General features: G+C 42.6%; 1 non-coding gene across 1 annotated transcript; it reads right to left on the bottom strand.

Annotated features, from left to right (window-relative positions):
* Positions 1-12,457: 12,457 nt before the first annotated feature.
* Positions 12,458-12,563, bottom strand: LOC145621648 (small nucleolar RNA R71). Its single transcript, XR_014108470.1, has one exon. It is a non-coding gene; the product is annotated as a small nucleolar RNA R71 (small nucleolar RNA).
* Between the last annotated feature and the right edge of the window lie 4,230 nt (positions 12,564-16,793).

Below are 16,793 nucleotides of genomic sequence, written 5' to 3'. Positions count from 1 at the left end.
CAGGCGTGAGTCCAACATCGACTCTGGTGGAGGCAAAGGCACCACAAAGCGATCATCACTGTGCTGGCGAACGACACGCACTCCAAGATACCAAACAAAGCGACCAGTACCAACAAAAACAGTACGGCGCGCTAAAAGCTGTAGGGCCTCAGGTAGGTCAGTCCTCCTAGCCCAAGGCTGATACTGGACGTCAATAGCCACCTGAAAACCATAAAAAGTTGCAATAAGATATTAAAAATGACGTCAAGATAAAGAATGGTAGGCTGCAAAATTAACTCTTACACCAACAGAAGAGGTGCCTCGGCGTAACAACGCGCGCAGCATAAAGACAGACTCCGCTCGTGACTCGCCTCGGTCACACCAGCTATCTCCAACAGGGAAGTCATGGATCGCTACACGACGTCAACGAGGGGCCAATCCCGGGAAATACTCATAGAACCAAAGCTGCAATGAAAAAGTAATCTCTGAGCACATAAGTCAAACAGATTGGAGCAAAACAAGGAGAGGAAAGATCGTCACCTCTACGACTCTCCATAAGCCGTAAACAGTCACAGGGGACTGGTCATTCAGCTACCTGCAGCCATGACGTAGCGACAAGAGAAGATCCGCATATCCAACGCTAGCCCAGCTAAGGGATCCTATCTCATTGATCCTGACTAAAGAAGGAAGATACCAAACGAGCGCGCGTGAACTCCTATCAGGAGAAAGAGTCATAGAAATCAGAATCAAAATGAAAATCCGCACTCGTTGCTCAGGAGATGTCTCCTCCATGTCGAAACCCTGGGCCAGAACGGAAGCCAGCTCCGATCGCCCGCACCTCGAACCACCTCGAGTGACCGGCCGGGTCCTAATATACTGAACGACCGGACCTAATAGATCTGCTACCTCAGCCGCCCCCAGCTAAGGTCAGGAAGCTGTCGTACGGCCTGATCGGTGAAGCGCAGACCGGTGATCATGCTGAAATCCAAAGGGGTCACTGTCATCTCCCCCCAAAGAAAAATGAAAAATGTTGGTAGTATCCCAGAAATACTCCAACAATGCACGAACAACTGTCGGGCCGCAACCCCGGGGGCTGCAAAACCCTACGACCGCAGAATAGAAGTCCACTAAACCAGCAGATATCCACAAGGCATTCGTAACAGGATCCCTCGTGATAATCTCATGCAGTCGAGGAATCAAATCTCCAGCCCCGGATCCGTGATGGCGAAGCGTACCATCAACTATGCCGGCAAGTGGACGGCGAGAAACGTGGTTCTCACGACAGAAAACCAACTGATCGGGTGTCCATAGAGGTGGAACCCATCTACCCCTACTCGAAGAAGCGCGCGGCTCGGTATCTAGGGCATCGTCCTCTGCACCCTCAGAAAACTGTGGGAGTGTCCTCCCGAAAAGCCTGACGCCGGCCATGTGTGGAAAGATCGCAATCCCGCCGTCTAGGCATGCTATTTCAAAAATAAAAATCTAAATGCTTAGCATCATTTTCTAAGTTGTTTATTTATTCAAAAATGGCTTGTCAATTACCTCCGATTGCATTTTCTGTTATACGCTAAATTTTTACCTCAAGGCTAAAAATTAGCAAAATAATAGAATTCTTACTAGTATTAAGTTTCTCTATGACAAACTAATTGATACTGCAGTTCTCCTAGCCACATGATACTATGTTCTCCATGACAATATAGTACATACACAAAAATATATTTCGAAATTGCACAAAAACAATAGATCAACATATCATGGCGTATTTTACAAGATCTAGCACCACTATTTCACCATTTCAAGTGCAAAGAAATAACATGAACAACAAGAACATCATTTCACAAGAAGTAGTACCCAAAAATGGTGTTTTGTTCAATTCTCCACCAAATCATGCAATTTTTGTCTCCAATTTCTCACCAACACACATATATACATATGCAAGCAAATTCATGGCAATATTTGTGACATACAACCTTAAAATTAAAAATCCCCAATTTGATTTATCAAGGTTTTCACAAGAAATTAGAGGCAAATTCGAGACAAATTAAGAGGAACTTACTTAGGTTCTTGGTGGAGGTTCGAATATGAGGAGTATAGCAAAAGATTGGAATGAATTTGGTGAAAAATCGAGCAGCAAAAGCTCGAAAACAGCTCCAGTAAAAAACCCCTGTTCACCGCGGCACGGTAAACTCAAACCGTGACACGGTGGCTAACACCCGTGTCACGGTGGAAAGGAACCGCGACGGTGAAGAACTGGCGGCGACGGTGGATCTCCTTTGCAGCAGCAACGAGCCTCTAGCAATTACGGTGCCCTCACGCAGCAGCAGCAGCAACAGAACACAAAGAAAACCGCCGTTAGACGGCTTCGACTCCCGTGTCACGGTGGCGCTGGACGGGCGCCGGTGAAATAAACCGAGGCGCGGGATTTTTGCGAGAATGAAAATGAAAAATGGAGAAGTATGAGCAGCAGAAATGGCGAATTGGTGAAGCAGAAAGTTAATTTTAAAGGTGAAATATTACCGTTACGCACTCCGTTTCCCGTGCCACGGTGACCGTTACCAGGTAACGGATATATCTGACGTGGCGCGCAGGAATCTGCAGGTCAAACGCACGCAAATCCATGCCAATTGACTAGTTTGAATGGCAAAAATTGCCCCGTGACACGGTTTTTATTCCCGTCTTACGGAATGATTCACCGTGTCATGGCATGATGCCACGTGGCACGGTGACTCTGCGCTTGTCCTGCACACTTTTTGAAGCCGTCAGCGAATATTCTTGGCATTTTTTACCAGTTTGAACAATTTTTCCGAGGTTTTTGGACAGTTATTTTCTCACGGAAAAAGCGCCCAAGGTTCTAACTGATATTTAAAGGGGACCAAAATTACTATTTTACCCCTAGCAAGTCTCAAAGTCTATTTTTCAACATTTCTAACACCTAATATGGTCGAAAAGTCGACTTGAAGGTAAATCATCTACGGCCCACATTCGGGGACAATCGAACCACTATCATTCCAGCGCAAGGTTCTCGATACACAGAGACTTGTAATTTCAATAGACAAATTTTTCCTCAAGCATGGAAAATTGTCGGTCATTGTCACCTCACCAAGAAGTCAACGATTATTTCATCGACTTTCCTCAAGCATGGAAAGTATTCATTCATCGACTTTCCTCAAGCATGGAAAGTTTTTATCTGTCGACTTTCCTCAAGCATGGAAAGTTTTTATCTGTCGGCTATCCTCAAGCATGGAAAGCATTATCGGTAGATTTCTTCAAGCATAGAAAGGTACCAAATTCATCAGTCGGCTCTCCTCAGGCATGGAAAGCATTTCAGCAAAACATCATCCGGTGGATTCCTTCAGGCATAGGAAGCTACCGAACATAATTTGTCACCGACACACTGGTGTCAGATACGTATTCTATCCCTTTACACTTTTATCTGTAGAACTAACATTTTTCTGCAGGTATCGGCGTATACAGAGTGATTTAGGATCGTAGAACGTCTTAAATCATTCTCCGTCCCTATCGACTACTTTGACTATCGTTTTCGAAACTTACGTTTCTACGAACTCTATCAAAGTGGGGGCTTCTGTAGACACCTAAAAATGTCTCCCCAAAACCAAACCTGATGATGAACAACCTTTCACCGCTATTATTGGTCGGGTTCAGTATTTAATCCAGAGAGTGCTTAAAAATCATATTTCTGAATAGTCCATGGATCAGTCTTGGTGTTTAGTAAAAAGCATAGTTTTAATTCCAGCCCAAAACCTTTTTTATTTTATTGTTTTATTATTCATTTTTGGCCCAAACCTTTTATTTATTTCTTTTTAATTATTTTCTTATTTTAGACTAATTTTAAAAAAACAGAAAATGGCCCAAAATTATCAATCGGCATTTAAAAGCTGAATGAAATTAGGGTTTAAAATGAATTTAGACGGAAAAATAACAAGAACTGTCCCGCGTCACGACAGGAAATCCCGCGACACGGGATTCTTTCCCGTCTGACGGTACAGAATCCCGTGACACGAGAGATCTGATGTGACACAGGTACAATCTGTGTGTTTTCCGCGTAAACCCTAACGCGTTTTCTTCCCTGTTTGTTAAAAAATATCCCGCGTTACTCAACAGTGCACCGTGTCACGGGAGTATCTCCCGTCTATGCTCTAGCCTAAACACTAGCCTACCCTTCTCTCTTTCAAAATACCTTCCTTAAGCACTCCAAGGAGTCCGTACTTTACCCGGGGTTCAATCCTTAAACCACGGCGTGAAAGGTAGAACTGTTTAAGGGTTTGGCCCCAAATCAACTCATTTAATATAATTTAATTCCATTTTAATAATTGTTTTATTTATTTTCCTTGAAGTTACTAACGCGTTTATTGTTTTTATAGTAGCAAGCAAACAAAATCAAAGTAAGGAATCATGTTCCTTTTATTTCTATTATTTTTCTAACGATTTTATATTGCTGGATTTATTGCTATATTGCTTCCAATATTAATGTTTATTCTTATATTTATTATGATCACCATATTGCATGTTTAAAGGGAATATGTAATTAAAAATCACGACTAATAAGATAATTTGGACAACCGGTTTAGGTTCCTTTTTAATCTTGTTGTTTAATCGAAGTGATCACAATATTATAGAATTATATGTTGCATTAATATTCAACTAATTTAGCATAATAATAGTTTGGAGCGAATTGAATATTTTGTTTGCATGCCTTTGAGATCACAGGAATATTTTTCTTAATAAGAATCGAGTAGAGGCCAATACGGGCGAATGTGACTCCATGACTCACTTCGTACCATCATCCCCGATCCTCCTTTCGTGGTTCCGAACCATATGGAGTTAGTAATCTCATGGATTATGAATGGGGTGTAACCTTCACGAGTCAATTGTTGTTGCCTATCGTTGTCCCTTTTCGTGGTTGCCTTTAATGATCCGTGAACAGTTGACAAGTTCCTTAAAAACTTGTTGGCGGCTCCCTACTTTCCTTGTCCCTAATCGTGTCCCTAATCGTATATGTCAATTCCCATTTCCTATGAGTGCCAAGCATATTCACAACATGCTTTTACGTAGGCGCACTTCGAGCGACGCCTACAGATGGCTCATTCATTTCCAAGTACACCCGTTCTAAAGATTAGCTGGAACGTGATGCAGACCAGGCGGGTCCAAGCAGGCCCACTGGGAGGCCCGAAGGGGAAACCCAAAAGGCCAGAGGATCAGCCCCAGTCACCCGGGACGAGCTCATGAAATCCATGAACTCCTTCAAGGGTGAAATCAAGGATCAACAAAAACAAGGCAGACTCTAGCAAGGGTTAGCTGGCTAAAAAGACTCCTCCATCTAGGAGGAAGAAGATGTCAAGGACAGGCGGCCAACTCCTCATCCCAAGGAGAAGGAGATGGCAGCCGCAAGACTTGACTGGTCTAAGATCCTTTTATCAAAGGGTCCACTACGGCACACCAGGCATGATCAGTAGGAAGCCAGCAAGAAGTCTCTTTCCCACACTCGGCAAATCATTGAGCGAAGGAGACACCAGGAGTTGTCTGAGTCAGCCTCCACCTCGTTCTTTATAGACAGCTTCAAAGAAACTTCTGTAAGGAACTCACATTCCTTACATGAGAGTCGGACAAGCGGCAAGTCCGTCCACACCGACCCTCAGGTGATGATTGAATCTGTCCCGTATGCACCCCAGGCGCAATACAGCTACTATGGCTTTCAATTTACGCAACTGCCTCCCTTCGGAGGTCACGCGGCATACAATAGTGTCCAACCATTGGACTGGCAGCTCCGTCTACTCGAACTTGGTGAACAACCTTCTGCGTTCACCAAGAATATAACCGAGGCGGCCCAGCCGGCCAAGGTTAAGAATGTGTTGGTGAGTACCTATGATGGTACCTCCAACCCAGAGGACTACCTAATGGCATATACCAACCTCATGTCTTTATAGGGTTGGGACAATGCCATAAGGTTTTGATGTTTTTCGGCTACATTGAAGGGCATTGCCCAACAATGGTTTAGCAACTTGCCAGCCGGTTCTATTGATTGCTTCAAGAAGCTAGCCTTCTTGTTTGCCACCAACTTCTCAATGAACATACCTGCTAAGAAAATAAGTCTTGACTTGAGCGCCATTTAACAGGGTGAGAGAGAAGGGCTACACTCTTATGTCATATGGTTCAACCTGGTCATAATTTAGATCTAGGGACTGTCTAATGAGGTAGCATTCACATACTTCTTGAAGGGTCTGAGAGAGGGGTCGAACTTTAAGTTTGACCTCGTTAGAAAAGGGTCATTTACGCTGCAGGCGGCCCTCAGGGAGGCGGAAAGCTATATTCAAGCAACCGACCTCAGCACACCTAGTAGCCAGTCGGACTCCAAAAAGTCCGACAAACAAAAAGAAAGTCGGTCTGCTCAGCCGGCCAAGAAGAAAGAAGAGAGCAAGAAGAGAAAAGAAGTCTGGGTGGTTAGTGATTCTGATCAGCCGTCTCAGAAGAAAAATAAAGAGTTTAAACCGTACGTTCCCCAGTACGAGTTTAACAAGGACTGCAACTCCATCCTCATGGAGATAAAGGATCGGTTGTCTATTGAAAAGCCGAATACAATGAAGAGTTCTGTCCAGTCATGGAACAAGAAAAAATTCTGCCTATTCTATGAGGAAGTTGGCCATGACACCAACGACTGCTTCAGTCTTCAACAGGCGTTGGACCATCTGGCTGACAAAGGGATGTTTAAGTCCTACATTTCTAAGTTCCCAAGAGGAACTAAAAAGAAGAACAAAGGGTAGTCGTCTAAGACTCCCTAGCCTACTAATAGTTCGGACACCGATAAGGAGCTAGTCTACACTATAGCAGGCGGGTTCTCAAGTAGTGGCCCTACCATCTAGGGCACCAAAAGCCATCTTCGAAAGATGGACAACGATGATGATGAGCAAGCGTCTGCTAGTTCCACCTTCCCAGACGTCTTGATCACTAAGAAAGACAGGGGCAGCATCCGCCATCCGCATGACGACCCAATCGTCATTGAATGTAAGGTTGCTAATCAACTGGTTGGGCGGATCCTTATAGACACCGACAGCTCGTCAGACATCATCAGCCTCTGGTGCTTGGAAAAGCTGAAATACAAGCCCAGCAGCATGCATCCGGTAACCCACCCCTTGGTTGGTTTGGGGTGGGATGGTTTACCCATTCGATAGGATTGACTTACCCATCAGGCTGGGAGAGAAAGGAGAAGGACGACATCTGGTCGTCAAATTCTTGGCTATTGAGGAACTAATTGCCTATAATTATCTTAGGCCGTCCCACCATCAACGAAGCGAAGGCTGTAATCATCCCCTCTCTCATGCTCATCAAGTATGAGAGGGATGATGGTTCTGTTCGTTCCTTGAACGGGGATCAGAAGACGGCCCAGGATAGTTATCTCTCAGCCGTCAAAGATACTGTGGCCCCAGACGGCCAAGGGCAGGACCCAATATACCTTGACAATGTCAGGGATGCCAATCCAGCCCCACCAGCAGTTGTAAAGAAAAGAAAAGTTGCTCAGCTGGTGGAGGTGAAGAAAGAGAAAAGATAGCAATCACTGACCGGAGAGCAGTCAGATGAGCTCCGCCCCCAGCCGGCTAAAAAAACATTAATCTCGCTCTGGATGACAGTCGTCCAGAGCGTACTGTAAAGGTTGGGACGGTTGCTTATGCTACCTAGGGTGCAAACTAGCACCTTCTACTGAAGGAATTCAAAGACATTTTTTCCTTTGAAGTGGAAGAGAAGTCAGGCGTCAGCCCAGATCTCTCTGTCCACAAACTCGCCATGAATCCAAAAAAGAAGCCCATCCGGCAAAAGAAAAGAAATCACGACGAGGAAAAAAGTCAGGCGGCAGCTGGCGAAGTAAAAAAGTTGTTGGATGATAGGTTTATTCGGCCATGTAATTTCCCCGACTAGGTGGCAAATGTTATTCTTGTAAAGAAGCCAAATGGTACCTGGCGTATGTGTGTTGATTACACAGATATAAACAAGGCATGTTTGAAGGACAGTTATCCACTTCCAAAGATCGACAACTTAGTCGTAACTACAGCCGGTCATGCCCTGACAAGTTTCATGAATGCCTGTTCCGGCTTCCATCATATATCCCTGTGGAAAAAAGATCAAGAGAAGACGCCCTTTGTCATAGTTCAAGGGCTATTCTGTTATACTGTGATGCCGTTTGGCTTGAAAAATGCGTCGGCTACGTTCCAACGAATGATTAATACAGTCCTCATTAATCAAATTGAGAGGAATATAGAGGTGTACATTGATGACATGATAGTCAAATCCAAGCAGCCGCATCAACTTACTGACCTCCGAGAAACCCTCACCACACTCAGGCGGCATAAGGTTATGTTAAATCCTAAGAAATGCGTCTTTGGTGTTGATTCTGGGAAGTTTCTCAGATTCCTGATTGATCAACACGGGATAGAGGCTATCCCTGAGAAGATACAGGTGGTGATTGACATGAAGTCACCCCGCACTGTCAAGGAAGTATAGAGACTAACCGGTTGCCTGGATGCATTGGGGAGGTTCCTCAGCCGGTCAGGTGACAAATGTCTTTATTTCTTCCAAGCAATCAGGAAGAAGACTAGATTTGATTGGGGGGATAATGCTGAGGCAACCTTTCAGAAACTAAAAGAACACTTGCACTCTTTGCCGGGACACTTGAAGAATTCCGTCTGAGTCAGGTGCCCAGGTCAGACAACAACCAGGTAGATGCGTTGTCCAAATTGGCATCTTCCACCTGCTGTGATACACCTCGGTCAATCTTTTTGGAAGTTCTGGAAAAACAAGTATATTTGAAGAACCCATTGGAATCTTGGACCGAAGCTCTACCTTGATGGATGGCATCCGGGCATATTTAACAAACGCCACGCACCCTGATTCACCACAGGAAGCAGCCGTCATGAAGAAACGAGCAGCTAACTTTGAGATGAGAAATGGAGAGCTCTTCAAGGCTGGTTTCCTTAAACCATAATTGAAGTGTGTTACCCTAGAAAAGGGGAAGGAAGTTCTTGAAGAGTTGCATGTGGGATACTGCGCCTCCCATATAGGCGGCAGGTCCCTAGCCGTCAGAGCCAGGCGGCATTATTTTTGGCCTACCCTTGAGGCAGACGACAAAGAGCTGGTGAAGAAGTGTGACAAATTTCAAAGATTTGGCAAGCTTATTCATCTCCCGGCTATTGATCTGACGGCAATCCACAACCCAATTCCATTAGCTAAGTGGGGCATGGACATTCTAGGTCCTTATACGCCTGCACCAGGCAGAAAGCGTTACATTATGGTGGCTGTGGATTACTTCACCAATTGGGTGGAGGTGGAGGCGGTTAAAAACATCAAGACAAACGATGTCATAACTTTCATTTGGAAGAACATCATCACTCGGTTTGGGGTACCCATGTCTATGGTGTTTGATAATGGCCCTCAGTTTGAAACGCCTCACCTTAAGACTTGGTTGGGAGATCAAGGGATCTCACATTGTTTTGCTTCAGTTAGCCGACCCCAAACAAACGGCCAAGTTGAAGCCTTCAACAAACTCATCTCAGAAGGCATCAAAAAGAAAATTGAAAGAGTTAGTGGTTTATGGGCAGAGGAATTACTTCATGTCCTATGGGCCATCCGGACAACTGCCAAAGGGGCAACCGGTGAAACCCCATTTCTCATGGTGTACGGTGCTGAAGCCGTTTTGCCCATTGAACATTACTAGCTAACTCTCAAAGTAATGCTTTATGATAAAGAGGAAAATTGGGAGGCCATGTGGCTGGCATTGGACTCCCTCCCGAAACGTAGGGGCAATGCTGCCCTGCGTCATGAGATATATCGTCTGAGATGACGAGAGCCTAAAACAAGAAAGTGCACAAGCGCCCTTTGAAAGTTGGCGACTTCGTGTTACGAAAAATGGAGGCAACCGGTAGAGCCAATGAGCTTGGAAAGCTAACTCCCAATTAGGAAGGCCCCTACCGGATCAATGAAGAAGTTCCGGAATGTCAGCTACCGCCTAGAAATCCCAGACGACAGACACCTGCCTAGAACGTTGAATGTAGACAACTTGAAAAAGTACTACTCCTGAGAATTGTAAATTTTTTGTAAAAGAAAATTATTAATGAAAAATTACCTTTTGTTTTCAATTGTGTCATTATTTTTATAATTTTCATCCCGTCTGGGAAATGCACAGGCGGGGAATATGCTAATCCAAATAAGTTTGAAACTTAGTAGAAAATTCAATGTCCAAAGAGACATGCGGCAAATGGCCAGATGACTAAACTAGGCACAAAATCGCTTAGTGGTGATGAGTGACATTTATGGCACTCATTTGATCTCTTTTTGGATGAATTTCATTTCATTTTGTTACTCTTTTCTTTAGTTTTCCTTGGTTTTATTCTTAATTTCTTCATTCTATGCTTTTCATAGTTAGTTTCTCTATTTTGTGCATTTTATAGTTTATTTGTTGTTTTTCCCTTTTATTTGCTTTTTCTCTCTTATTTGTAGGTTATGATCGATTGTCCAAGAATTCCCGAGCTTCCTTTCCTTGGTTTTTCATCGATTTTGATGCCTTATGCTTGTGCAAAGAGTTTCAAGTCAAGGGGGATCCGAGGAGCAAGCTTCAAGGCCTTGGTTATGCTCTTTTCATGGCTTATATTCTTCAAGAATTCCAAGAAAGTTGCTGCCTACCTTGTCCACCATCACCATCATCAAAGGTGTCCGCACCTCATGAGCTAGGACGAAGAGAAGAAAGGAGGTTGCCCAGTTTGGTGCGGGCGCACTCGGGGAGTGTGCGGCCGCACATATGTCAAGTGCGGCCGCACACCAGGTGCGTGCGGGCGCACCTTTCTGGGTGTGTCCCGTGCGCGCTTCTCTCTCTCCTCCGAGCGCCCGCACCGGCGTGGGTCTATTTTTGGACGTCAATCCTAACTTCCCCTTTGTATATATAGTTATTTGTTTCCATTTTTAGAGGGGGAATTAGATCTTCATTAGTTTGAATTAGATTAGATTAGATCTTTGAGAGAGAAAAACACTAGTTCTTAGCTTTTTAGAGAGAGAAAATGTGGGTTTGATGATTGATGATTGAAGATTGCTACATTTGATTTGATTTCTATCAAGTTTGTAAGGATTCTTTACTCTTTAATGCAACTTAATGTTTGATTTCGTTAGTATTGTTGTTTGATTTGGTTGATTAATAGTTTGATTGATTTGGATTGAATTTGTTGATTTCAATTGATGAATTTGGGTATGATGATTAGTTTAGCTTTGATCTTGATGTTTTTCATGAATTGTGGGTAGTTTTATTGCTAGGGTAGTGGTGAAGCATGTATTGATGATGAATTGAGATTAATTTGGGGAAATTAATTGAGTTGATAATGTGATTAAATTGGTTGATTGATTTTGTGCATGTGTGTGCTTGATTAGGCTTGATCACCCTTGTTATTCACACTAGATTGCATTGTGAGTTCACATTGATACGAACCATTGATTTATGGCTTACATTTACTCGATTGAGATATCTTGTGATGTTTCCTAGCTAGTGTTTGATGTAGTTGGCGCTAATTAGACCTCTAGGAGAATAGCATGATGTGCTCTTTTGGTTGCAATTTCGGTTTTCCCTCACATTGCTTGACTTGATTGGTTGACTTCCTAAATTGATTGAACTTCATTGTTGATGCATGTGGATCCACTCCCCTAATGTCTTTACATTTGATTTAGTACAAGTTTATTGCATTGCTTAGCTTAGTCTTAGTTCCTACCATAAACCCCGCACTTGACTTCGGAGTAGCTTGACACCAGGCGATATACATTCAATCTCCATTCCTTTGGGTTCGACCTTGACCTACCACTACACTTCCATAGGGGTTTGTTGAGTTATATATATTGTTTGATTGGGTAGGGAGGTAGCCCAAAGGCCTACCATTCCTCCTCCCATCAAAATGGCGCCGTTGCCGGGGAATGGTGTTTTGAATGAATATTGTTGTTGAGTCTATTCCACTTTATTTGCAAAATACAAAAAGATTTTACACTTTAGGCTACACTTGTAGCCGTGCTACTAATATTTTCTTTGAGTTTTGTATGCATTGATCCCAAGCCATGGGAGAAAATACAAGAGTTGCCTTGAAGGAACTAGGAGTGCCCGGTGCATATAGGTTTGAGAGCGGCATAGCTCCACCTACAACATCGGAAATCGACTTTGAAATTTGGCCGGCAATGATCACCCTAATTGAGAGGAGACAATATAGTGGGGCTAAGAATGAGAGCCCATTGAAACATCTTAAGGAGTTTGAAAAATATTGCAACACAATCAAGGTTAATGGAGTTTCTCAAGAGTTTATCCGCCTTAAATTGTTCCCTTTCTCTCTCATAGGAAGATCTTTGGAATGGCTAGATAAAGAAGTGAAACCCAATTCTTTGAAAACTTGGGATGATGTCACCAAAGCTTTCTTGTTCCGTTTCTATCCTCAAAAGAAGACGGTGGAGGCAAGAGCTTTAATTCAAGGGTTCAAGCAAAAGCCAAATGAAAGTCTCTATGAAGCATGGGAAAGATTTAAGGATTATCAAAGAGAGTGTCCACACCATGGGATTCCTACCTATCAAATCATACATATCTTCTATGGTGGGTTGAGTTCTCATGGGAGAGCAAGTTTGGATGCCGGAGCCGGAGGCCCAATCATGAACAAAACAGAAGAAGAAGTGGTTGATGCAATTGATGAAGTGATTCGTCATTACATGAATTGGCAAGAAGTGGAGAGAGAACCAACAAGCAAGGGTTTCTCAATCGAACAACTTAGTGCCATCAATGATTTGACTACTTTGATTGCGGATTTAGGGAAAGAAGTTGTGTCACTCAAAGAAAAGCTTGAAAAGCCACCTTCCCAAGCTCTAATTCTTCCCTCCCAAATTAAGGGGAGAGGTACCTCTTCTCACCCTAATTCTAATCTTTCTTCTTGTTGCATGATTGTAGAATGTTGGCCTTGTGAATTATGTGGAATGAATGATCATGATGCTTCTATGTGCCCAAATGTTCCTTGTGATGAATGTGATGGAATTGAAGTAGAACATGTGAATTATATCAATGATCGTCCATGTGAACCTAGAATTGATGCTCAAAGAAATGTTGGAAGTAGGAATTATCATAATCATATGAATCATGATAATCATAACCAAAATGGAGGTTGTAGAAATCATGGATTCCAAGGGGTTCATGGTAACTATAACCACCATGGTTGTAATGGTCATGGTCATGGCCAAAGACATAGGGATCATAATCAAGGTTATGACAACTATGGTGACATAGGGATCATAATCAAGGTTATGACAACTATGGTCAACAAAGGAGCCAAAATCAAACTAGGGGTAATTGGAATAATCAAACTAGGGGATATTTTCAAGCAAATTTTCAAAGAGGTTCCCCAATTGATTTAGTTCCAAATGCTCAAAGTTTAAATGATAATTCCTATGATCAATCATTTTCTTCTAGGGAATTTTTGGAAAGAGTTATTGAGAAACAAGCCAATACATTGGAAACTTATATGGCGAATGATGAGAAGTTTAATCACATGTTGGCTTATAACAAAGATTTAAGTGATAAACTTTCTCAATTGACTAGTGTGTTTAAAGAATATGCTAACTCTTCTTCTTTGACTCCACCTAGCCTAGATTCTAGGAACCCTATGGATGCCATTGTTACTAGAAGTGTTAGGGTCCTTGAGAGAGGTGTGCCTAAGAAGAGTGTTACTAAAGAGAGCACTAGTAAGAACCCCATTGAAGTTGAAGGAGATGAATGTCCTTTGAGTGAAAATGTTGATGAGGGACGAGTAGAGAAGGTGATAGAGATAGAGAAAGAGAAAGAAGTTTGCAAACCAAAGCTTCCCTATCCCCAAAGATATAATAGATATAAGTTGGATGAGCAATTTGGGAAATTTGTAGAGATGCTTAAGCAACTTCATCTAACTCTTCCTTTCACCGATGTTGTTGAAAAAATGCCAAACTATGCTAAGTTCCTTAAGGAGATTTTGAGTGGAAAAAGGACTTGTGATATGATGGAGACAATTAGCCTTACCGAACATTGTAGTGCAATTATCATGAATAAGATGCCTCCTAAGTTGAAGGATCCCGGAAATTTTTCCATCCCTTGTGCCATTAACAAGACTCAAATTGATAATGCCTTATGTGACTTAGGAGCTAGTGTTAGCCTTATGCCATATTCGGTTTATCAAAGATTAGGTCTAGGAGAACTTCTACCTTCCAAGATTACTTTGCAATTAGCCGATAGGTCGATTAAGATTCCTAAGGGGAAGGTAGAAGATGTGCCTTTGAGGGTTGGGAAATTTGTTATTCCGGTTGATTTTGTAGTGTTGAATATGGATGAAGATGCTACAATACCTATCATCTTAGGTAGACCATTCCTTGCTACATCGGGGGTTATGATAGATGTTAAGAGTGCTAAGATTTCTCTTAAGATTGGAGAGGAGGAAGTTGAATTTGATTTGAATGAAGGAATGAAATATCCCTCTTCTTCTTTTAAGAATTGCATGAGGGTAGAAGTGCTTCATAATATCGTGAATTACATGCATGAGCACTTGCTCACATCTAACGATCCTCTTGAGTGTGTTTTGTTGAATAAGGAAAAGATAGGTATCCCAAGCAAGGAAGTGCAATTGTATGAAGATTTGCTTGATGGAGGCAATATAGGGAGTGATGAACAAATTTGTATGGGGATATCAAGTCAAGATGCTTTGCAAGTGACCTCAACCAAAGAAGGTAAAGGTGTTCCCATGGTAGAGCTCAAACCTCTACCATCACACCTTAGGTATGAATTCTTAGGCCCTAATTCTACATATCCCGTTATTGTTAGTGCATCCTTGAGTGAGAGCCAAGCTCAAGCGTTATGTGGTGTTTTGAGAAAGCACCAAGGTGCTTTGGGGTACACAATTGATGATCTTAAAGGCATAAGCCCCGCCTTGTGTACACACCACATAACACTTGAGGAGGGCACCCTACCTTCTATTGAACGACAAAGGAAGCTACATCCCGAAATGGGAGAAGTAGTTAAGAAAGAGATCACCAAGATTTTGGATGCGGGAATCATATTCCCCATCTCAAGCTCAAGGTGGGTCTCCCCCGTGCATGTCGTTCCTAAGAAGGGGGGTATGACCGTAGTTAAGAATGAGAAAGGTGAACTCATTCCAACTAGAACGGTTACCGGTTGGAGGATGTGTATAGACTATAGACGTCTAAACACATTAACCAAGAAGGATCACTTCCCTCTCCCTTTTATTGACCAAATGCTTGAAAGGTTGACTAGGCACAAATTCTATTCCTTCCTTGATGGATATTCGAGATTCTTTCAAATTCCTATTCATCCCGAGGATCAAGAAAAGACAACCTTCACATGACCCTATGGTACTTTTGCATATAGAAGAATGCCCTTTGAATTGTGTAATGCTCCGGCGACCTTTCAAAGGTGTATGATGAGCATTTTTGGGGACATGCTTGAAGAAGAAATGGAAGTTTGTATGGATGACTTTTCCGTGGGAGGAGTTTCATTTGAGGATTGCCTCAAAAATCTTGAAAAATGCCTTAAGAGATGTGAAAAAGACAATTTGGTGCTTAATTGGGAAAAATGCCACTTTATGGTGGAGGAAGGGATTGTGCTTGGCCACAAGATTTCTCATAAAGGCATTGAAGTTGACAAAGCCAAGATTGAGGTGATAGAGAAGTTGCCACCTCCGGTTAATGTGAAAAGAGTGAGATCGTTTTTGGGCCATGCCGGGTTTTATAGAAGGTTTATCAAAGACTTTTCTCTCATTGCTAAGCCTTTAAATGATCTTCTCCAAAAAGATGTTGATTTTGTCTTTGATGATGCTTGTTTGGAAGCTTTTAATAAATTGAAGAAAGCTTTGACTTCTACCCCTATTGTCCAAGCCCCTAGATGGGATTTGCCTTTTGAGCTTATGTGTGATGTAAGTGATACGGCCATAGGAGGTGTGTTGGGTCAAAGAATTGATAAAAAGCTTCATGTCATCTATTATATGTCGAAGACCCTTAATGGTGCTCAAAGAAATTATACAACAACGGTAAAGGAATTATTGGCAATTGTTCATTCTTTTGAGAAATTCCGTTGTTATTTGTTGGGGTCTAAGACTATAGTCTTCACCGATCATGCGGCTTTGAAGTATCTCTTTGGAAAAAAGGAATCCAAACCGAGGTTGATTCGTTGGGTTCTTGAGCTTCAATCTTTTGATCTTGAGATCCGGGATAAAAAAGGTGCGGAAAATGTTGTTGCGGATCATTTGTCTAGACTTGAGGATTTTCAAGTTCAAGATGATGGGTCCCCTATAGAGGACCGGATGTTGGATGATTCATTATATGTTATCAATGTGAGGGAGCTCCCTTGGTTTGCCGATTTGGTGAATTTCCTTGCTTGTGGGGAGTTCCCTCCTTCCTTTTGCAACAATCAAAGAAGGAAGCTCAAGAGAGAAGCTAGGCACTATGTTTGGGATGAGCCAATCTTGTACAAAAGAGGTGTGGATGGATTGTTGCGCCGGTGTGTGCCAAATGAGGAAATACCAAATGTTTTGAAGATGTGCCACTCGGATCCTAGTGGTGGTCATATGGGTGTTTCAAGAACAGCCTCTAAGGTGCTTCAATGTGGATTATGGTGGCCCAACCTCTTCAAGAATGCTTGGGAATATGTCAAAAGTTGTGACCAATGCCAAAGGACTGGGAATATTTCAAAAAGGAATGAGATGCCCCAACAACCAATTCTTGAGTTGGAAATTTTTTATGTTTGGGGTATAGATTTTATGGGT

The sequence above is a fragment of the Chenopodium album genome, chromosome 27 (genome assembly GCF_948465745.1).
Source record: "Chenopodium album chromosome 27, dcCheAlbu1.1, whole genome shotgun sequence".
Classification (NCBI taxonomy): domain Eukaryota; kingdom Viridiplantae; phylum Streptophyta; class Magnoliopsida; order Caryophyllales; family Amaranthaceae; genus Chenopodium; species Chenopodium album.
This window is presented reverse-complemented; position numbering and strand designations above follow the sequence as displayed.